The following is an 8,370-nucleotide window of genomic DNA, read 5'->3' as shown; positions in this document are numbered from 1 at the left end:
TTTTTTTTAAAATTTAAAAAAAAAAAAAAAAAAAAAAAAAGAAGTGGAAATGAAGAAACCATGTTGCAATGCAAACGTTGGGCAACCTTGCAAGGGATTGCTGGGATTGGTAGGTCAGCCTTAATGGAGGCGACAAGGGCACTGCCAGAGTCTAGCGTAAGGAGATAAGCATCTGTCTCAGAAGAAAAAGCCCCACAACAACAATGACATTTTGAATCCTATTACTGACACAGTCTTTTTGGCTGTGGCGAAGTGGGTGCTTTGAGCTAAAATTTGCGAATGTTCTCTAGAAAAAAAACAAATTTCGTGCTCAAGTAAGGGATGGGGACTGCCCTGCATTTTATATTTTCTCTTCTGCAGGCCCTGAACCATATTCTTAAGAATTTTCATCTTTGTAGAGGGGGAAGAGGGGATCCACACAAGTGTTGCAGGACAGAAAAGGAAGCAGATCAAGGAAGACGGAAGTGGAACTACAGGATTTCAAATCCGGTAGAACAAAAGAAACTGGAATAAATGGGGAACCCAGAAGTTTATTTCCTGTCCTGTTCTGCCACTAATGCCAGGTGTTGCTATGCAGGAACTACACTTACTTGCAAGGCGCTAAACTATAAAGGGCTTCTGCAGCTCACGGTGCGAAGGATGGAAGAGAAATGAGTGAAAGCTAGCCAGCGTACACAGACACCAGCCCTGCTCCTGCAGGGATACGCCACGTGCTGTGTCGCTGGATCAGAGAGCAAAGACTCCGACAACTCCCTTTGTGTAGAGCTAGCACAGACGCTGGCACCGCTACCACCAAACCCTCTCCAGGCACTGCTTGCAACCACAGACCACAGCAGGTCTCTGAGCTGGGACCGCTCCTGGGCAAGTCTTTGGTCTTGCTGTAAATGACTGCAATCTCCTGGTCCAGTGACAAATTTGGGCCTCTCGGCTTGTGTTCTTTTTTTTGGGGGGAAACAGCTGTAGTCAGTGGAGCACTAGCAGATACTACAACACTTCCCATACTTCTCAGAGACTCGTGCCCCGGCACAATGCAGCTGCTGTGAAATCACCGTGCTGTTCTTTCTACTCAGACTTGTGTAACACGTGTCCTGCCTGACCGATGATGAGGTGCAGGGTACAGAAAGCCCAGGTGACCACGTTCCTCTCAAATTAACAGAGCAGAAACTGACGGATGGCGTGAAGCCACGCATGCAAATAGCCTGCTCCAGCGCGCTCTCCTACCTGCACTGCTGGAAAATCAATTGCTACAGATGGTGTCTGTCTACGATAGGCAGGAGATGGGTCTGCTGAAAGGCTATCTGAAACCAGGAGCGGATAAGCGGTGCTCTGAAACTGATCAGAGATTCTGATAGATGTCTATGACAAAATTAGCAGGAATTCTTTTCTAGAATAGGTCAAAAAGGCACGCTAAACTGCATCTGTACTCAAGAGTGGTTGAGGACAGCTTTTGGAATCTAAATCCATCCTTAAATAGGGACATACCTTGCCAATGTGCTTTCAGAGTTTAGAGATTCTTCTGTTGCTGAAGAACAGCTTCACACTAAAGGACTCTGGCAGTCAAATTTAGTAACGCCATCGATGACACCCAACATCACCACAAATACAGAGCTAAGTTCTTGGCATGAATACACATCATCAAATATTTAGAATGCTTCATAAGGGAAATAAAATTCATGGTTGCACCAAATGTTTTTATAAAGGCAGTCGAATTCCACTTTAATTATGTTCCAGTGCATGAATTTATGATGACAAATTTACATGCCCTTAATCTAGTGAGCATATGCTTTTCATTAGGCAACAGGGATAGAAGCAGTATGGCTAGGATAAATGCGTAGTAATTTAGTTGGTAGCTTATAGCCAACCCTGCAAGGTCACTGACTTGAAAGACTTCAGTGCTGCCTACCTACTTGCCTGTTCAACCCCCTTATTTTAAGTACTTCCTTAAAATGCCATGGTCAAAGTATTCAAGGAATTGATAAAAAAAAGTCTGTCGCAATACCTGTTTAATCAATTACAGCATTTGGAACACAGCAGAGCTAAACGGGAGCTCTAACTACATCCTACAGTAGGTCATCAATCAAAATCTTGACTAAAGTATAGCATCAGCTTGGAAAGAAAAAAACCTTTAAGCGATCAGACAGCTCTCAGCTCCTAAGAATCTATTTCTGTCACTCTTAGTCTCTGCTGCAGCAAAAAAAAAGAGGAAAAAAAAACAGATAAAAACAGCTGTACCAATTATTTTCAGTCGACCTATCATCTCAGACGTTTCAGCCAGTTGACAGAGCCAAGAGGAGGCAGCCAGACCCCACTGCCAGTGCTCCCCATAGCAGAGCTGCCACCTCCACAGCTGCCGGAGCACCTCTAACTGGGGCAGCCAACCCCGAGAAAGCCATCAGCTTTGCAAACAGGTGAGTTAGTATAACCTAAGCCACGTTGGTGAACGTGCAGCTCTGCCCTCTGGAAATCTTCAGGTTATTATATGTATCCTTGGGAGCAGAGAGGCGATGTGGCCTTGTTTCCAAGGGAAATAAGTCAGGGTAGCTCTGGGTAACCTGAAAGGAAAATGCGCTCGAAAAAGGAAGGGCAATCAACTGTCAGTCATACAGAGAAGCAGATGGGGTGAGGAGGCATAACAGGAAAAAGCAAAAACTAACATAAGCACTCTCTAGATATGAATTGGTCTTGATCTCTTTTGCGCACACGTGCGCGCGCACACACACAGAGTTATGTTGGGCTTTACAAATGAAACGTTGGAAGAAGAGGTTTCCTCCCCCTATTAAAAACATTACTTTTATTAAAAATTGGAAATATTTTTACATTCTTTCCATATTTTAAAGGAGATTTTTTTTAAAAAAGTATGCTCAATATTTTGTAAAAACGAGGGTTTATAAACTCAGAAGGCTAATAGGAATACATCCACCTAAAAAGATGTTCAGTAAAAACATCTGCAGGGAAACTGTGCCCGTACCACTAACATCCTAAAGGTGATGCTACCAGAAACTGGCTTTGATGTGTGTTACTTTTGGAGAAAACCAAAATAAGCGTACCAAAAATAAGCACAAGGGAATCAGGAAAATACGCATGCCGGGACACAAATAGCACCGTCAAGGCATAACGGCCTCAGCGTCAACCTGCAGCACAGCAGTCACTTTAATTTTGCCTTTGTCCCCTAACTACTGTTTTTTATCCAAGGGAACGGAAGAGTCAGTACTAAAGGGAATTCAGAGGGAGTCACAGGGGCCAGGCACAAAACTGAAAGAAACGGTATCATCTCCTGCAGGCAGCTGCTGATGCCGCGGGACACGTGCCAAGCCTGTGGTCGCCAGCCCCCTCCGTCCTCTTTCCTGACTTTTAGGGAGCCCGAGGGCAGAAGCTGCCAGCGTCCCTGCAGGGCCCCCGCGCCGCTGGGCACAGGCAGCCCCCAGCCCGCTGCCGCCGCCTCAGGCTTCCCCACGGCCCTTCGAGAAGCAACTTGTCCCAACGGCAGCGGAAAGCCTGAAACTGTAGGAAGTCATTTCTGGGCCTCGCTCCCTCGAAGTCTGTCTTCCCTGCCACCTCAGGGCAGAGCCGGAGCCTCCTGGGCTCCTAGCGAGGAGCTAGCTGCCAGACAAGCCGCTCCATCCCAGGAGCCTCGCTTGGGAAAGCAGCCTCTGACATGTCGCAATAGGAGTCATGATCGCTGTCATGAGAGCAGCTTCCTTGTCTTGAACGGGCAGTCTAGATTTAAACATCACAAACAACCGTTCTGCATTTTAGTTCCTCCTCTGCTCCCTTTTCTTTTTCCTTTTCTTTTTCTTTTTTTTCTGTTATCCCAGAGGTTCCCAGGAGTTCATCCACACAGGAATCACCTCTGTTTCTTCTTTCCACCCCGTGTTTGGCCACTTCCACATGACAGACTAGGTTCTTAGCGAAGTCCACAGCTTCTGAAATATTCAGATTGTTGGCAGTGGTAAAACAAGTCCCGGCTGCTATCATTTCCAGCACTGTGTAGGAGTCATTAGTTACTGTAGCCCAAATTAACTATTTGGCAGAGGGGAAAAAAGAATAAAAAGCTTAAGTCTTTAAATCCTATTGCCTGCCAAAGTCCTTTATGAATTTCCCTGTTACATACAACATAACCTTAGCTAGAAAATAAATTCATTTACATTCTTACCTTCATTTTTTTCCTTCTCAAGCTCTTCTCCAGTCTCCGTTAAAATTTGGTTTTGGTCATGTTTCTATTTTTCAAAGCATTGTAGCCCCTGCACTCCTCTCCTTCAAGAAGTTCTTTATAATCTGCATCTCTTGTAAGTGCTGGAGTAGCACAAGTAGACAAAAATATTCTGATGGAACGAAGTATTACTACATAAAGTGCCTCATTTTCCTGATATCTGATGTCTAATGTGTGTTATCTAGTCAGAAACAAACATTTCCCATGGACTGCAAAAAACAACGGTGGTTAAAATATTTTAAAAGCACAAGCTATGAATCAGAGTAGGGATCTAGAAAAGACCAAGCTACAGGAAACACCTGAAACGGGTTACGGCGGTGGCAGGTTGTTTAACATCCCCCCAGTGTTAAAAGCCGCTCAGGCCGGGACCGGTCAGCTTCTGGGACTTTTCCATCTGAAGAGCCGGCATTTTACCGCGTGCTGTTGTGAAAGCGGAGGCTCGGTAAGATGCAGGACAGAGATCGTGTGAAAGGCCCGGTTGTTTCCCAGCCCGTCAAAGTCAGACCAACCGCACAGCACCGGCCCAGCCGCCCGTGGCACAGGTCATCCATCGTCTCGCCTTGTAATTTACATCCATAGTTGAACGCACCGTTGCACGTGGAGCCCCCCCTACCAGAACAGGAGGGCAATTTCAGCTGCCCTTGCCCCATTTGCAGCTGTGTCCCCCCACCACCCGCCCCAGGGTGGCCTGAGCCCTCCCCGGTGGCTCCCCTGCCCCCCCGCTCACGCAGGGAAGGTGGGCGAAAGGCTGCTGAGCTCACCTCAACTTACTGCTTCAGCCGTGTTCGTGAAAACAGACTGGAGTAAACTAACGTTTAATAAACAGCCATCTGACGTGCACCGCGAGAGAAAATAATTTCCCGAGATTGCAACGTTTTCTTTTACGCTACAGCGCTGGGAAAGAAAATCCGTTTGCAGCCTTATAATCAAGTTGTACTTGAAAGCAGCGAGGCTGCCGGGGACACCAGCTCCGAGGAACGCCTGCTCGGAGCCGGCAAACCTACTGCTGCCCTGAGAAACTCCCACCACCGGGGCAATTCCTGGGAGCAGCCATAAGCTGATGCAGTGCGTACGTGCTGGGGGGGCAGCGCTGGACCACATCTCCATGCTCCATGAGAGTTCGAACAGAGAGACAATAAAATTTCTGCCATGTCCAACACTGAAACACCAGAAGGATTTTTGGTGCTGGGAGCACAGAGGAAATAACTAAGTTTCCATGTCGGAAACAAATTTATGAAGATAATCTGTGAAATGAAACAAAGGTTCTCAGATTAAAGTCTGTGAAATGAAACAAAGGTTCTCAGATTAAAGTCTGTGAAATGCCAGATTTTGACAACAGGGCACTGATGGTCAGGACGTGGAGGGATGGAGGGAGGGAACCACGCACAGAGTGGGCACTCTTCCTCAAAGTGGACAAGGAGAACAGAAGCGGAAAACCCCTCCGATGATACAAAATCTTGGTTTTGAAATACTGGAAATATTCCCTCTGAAGGGATACTTCTGTGTCCTTACCGAGTGTACAACAGAGCCAGACAGCAAGTAACGGTGATATATGAAATAGTTAAAGGGAAAAATATTTCTTTTCATTTTCTTATGGATCCAGGTATGTCCCAAGTAACCATGAGGTTAAAAGTACTCATATAAATTGAAAGCCTACTACAAATTTTAGGCAAATAAGTGGAATGCAGAGAAAGCTAGGCTGGAGGATATTTTTCCCCAGAAAAACCAACACTTCATTTAAAAGAACACTTCCACTGTCATTATAAGAATTGCTGTTTAAAACAACAACAACAACAAGAAAAAAAAAGCCCACAAAAAATACCTCACTTGCTAAAGGTAAAATTAGATTTGTTCTATCAAATCATGTGTGACAATAGAAGAGTGGAGGAGGAGGAAATGCCACATTTGCTAAAAGCTTTATTTTAACTCCTTATCTGTGGAGGAAAACAACAAAGAGCTGTGCAGGGAGGAGGGCTGGAGGAAGCTGTTAGCCAGACAATAGCAGAGACTGTCAAAAACAGTCTTATTTAGAGCCGGAAAATGGGGTTCTGACAGCACAGGTTTTGTAAGTGCATATCCAAAATTAAAGGTCAGAAATTACCAACGTGGGCAGCGGTTCACAACTGAAGACCAGCTATTTGCTTTTTGTTCCTAAGGCTCCCACGTCAGCTTCTGCCCAAAGACTTCAAGGTGCAAGAGTGAAATAGAGGCGTTACAGGGGAAAAAAAAAAATGACCCAATTTCTCTGTGCAAAACATTATCAAAGCAGTCAAACACAGCCAAATTTGGGACAACGCGGCGAGGTCCAGCAGGTGGGTTCACCTAAAGTAAAAATAGAGTGCGTGTATGTGTACGTGCATGTCAAGCATCCCCTCCCAGCTGGAAACTAAAGGGTTAAACACATCTTCCTTTCGACCTGGTTCAGAGCCACATTTTCATTTGAGAAAAAAAAGAAGCCATCTTTCCCACAGTCAAAGTGTTTATGGAGTTCAGAAAGGCTCCGTGCAGTCCTGGGCCCAGACCAGACCTGTTCTCCCTGAGAAAGGTCTCCTCCGGTGCGCTCCGGCGGGTGCCAGCCGGGAACAGGCTCCTCAGGACACCTCTCGCTCAATTAATTCTCCATGGCTGGCCCGTTCCTGCACAGCTTGCGTGATCTTCATTCCGTCAGCTTTAACCTGTGCTCTGCCAATCCCTGAACCAGGCTAATCCTGCGTGTTTTAGCATGTGGGGCACCCTGGCAAAGATTTGGGATGGGATGGAGGGGGGGGGTACTTTTATTTGTTTGTTTGTTTGTTTGTTTAAATGCCTGTGCAACTCAAAGGCGGAGGAAAACTTGGAAAATCAAAGAGAATCAGAGTAAGATTTTGATGTCCTTCCTTAAAAACTAAGGTATGAAAAGCACTGGAGTAAAACAACAGTACAGGCTGGTCAGCCTCACTCTCTGTTCGTTGCTGTTGATTAGCACAATGTTGCTGTGTTCAGATTTGCAAAACCACAACCTTGTTCACATTGAAAACAAAATCCAAACAACAAAATCCAACCCCAAAACCCAGTACCCCCATCTCAGCTATCTCCACTGGAATTAGAATTTGCTTAAAAGATTAATTTTGTAATAACCCATTTAAAACTTTTAAATTTAATTTAAATTTTAAAATTTCCTCGCACTGTTAAATCAAACTATGTAGGCATAAATAGGCTTTCAAATAATTACATTTTCTCCAAACCCCCATAATGACAGGTTGGCTTTATTATTTTTTAAACCATTTCCTTGTATAAGCCTTGCTAACTTAAGTCCTCCAGAGTGATAGTGTGATGCATGCAAAATCTTGACTGTAGGACAAAAAGCTCCAAGAAACTGTGAGATGGGAAAAAAAAGCAGAGAAAAAGAAATTCCTTTTAAAATTCCTTTTCTGGAATTTAGTTTGGTTAGTTTGGTTAACTGAGGAGCCCTGCTGCTGGCAGAGGCAGGTAAGAAGTGTCTGAGAGTGCTGCACAACTGCGCCGAGGAGCGAGAGAGCAGCTCACAAATGCCAACAACGGAGGCAAAGGCGAATACGCGAGGCCTTCCCTGCAAAATTGCCATGATGGACTAGAACAAGAGAGTTGTGAGACGGAGAACATTTCTGATCCCTTTTGGAGGGACTCCAAGTTTGTCACTTGGCAACCTAAAAATCTGCCTTTGCTCGTGCAGGCCTTCATCAGCAAATACTTTGTTTAAGGTCGAACAAGGAATCCTACAGAGCTATCTGCCTGCTGCTTTCCTAAAACTAACCTCTCTAAAATGATAAACTGAGTTTGGCGGGGAGAGTTGAAGTACCTTCTCAGACAGCCTCTCCTGCTCTTCTAGATCTCCTGAAATCTCTCCTTTATTAATTCCTGCTCTATTTCATTTACTTGCACGGAGATCAAGCACCCTCCCATCTCTTCTTCCAATCCACCTCATGGATCTGCCTCCTCCTGTGCATGGACAACCCAACCCGATGACCTGTCTGAGGCACGAAGAGGAGAACAGAACAGGCAACGCCAGCCCAGGAGAGATGTTTCCGCTCCCGCTCAGTTGCAGGGAGGTCGTCCCAGCGCCTGGGGCTGGGAGAGCGGCCATGGGGAAGAGGAAGGAGGGAAGCAGCCGGGGCCAGTCCCTCCACCCAGCCCGGGGTGGG

Source organism: Aptenodytes forsteri, unplaced genomic scaffold (assembly GCF_000699145.1).
Source record: "Aptenodytes forsteri isolate BGI_AS27 unplaced genomic scaffold, ASM69914v1 Scaffold2, whole genome shotgun sequence".
Taxonomy (NCBI): domain Eukaryota; kingdom Metazoa; phylum Chordata; class Aves; order Sphenisciformes; family Spheniscidae; genus Aptenodytes; species Aptenodytes forsteri.
Note: the sequence above shows the minus strand (reverse complement) of the source record.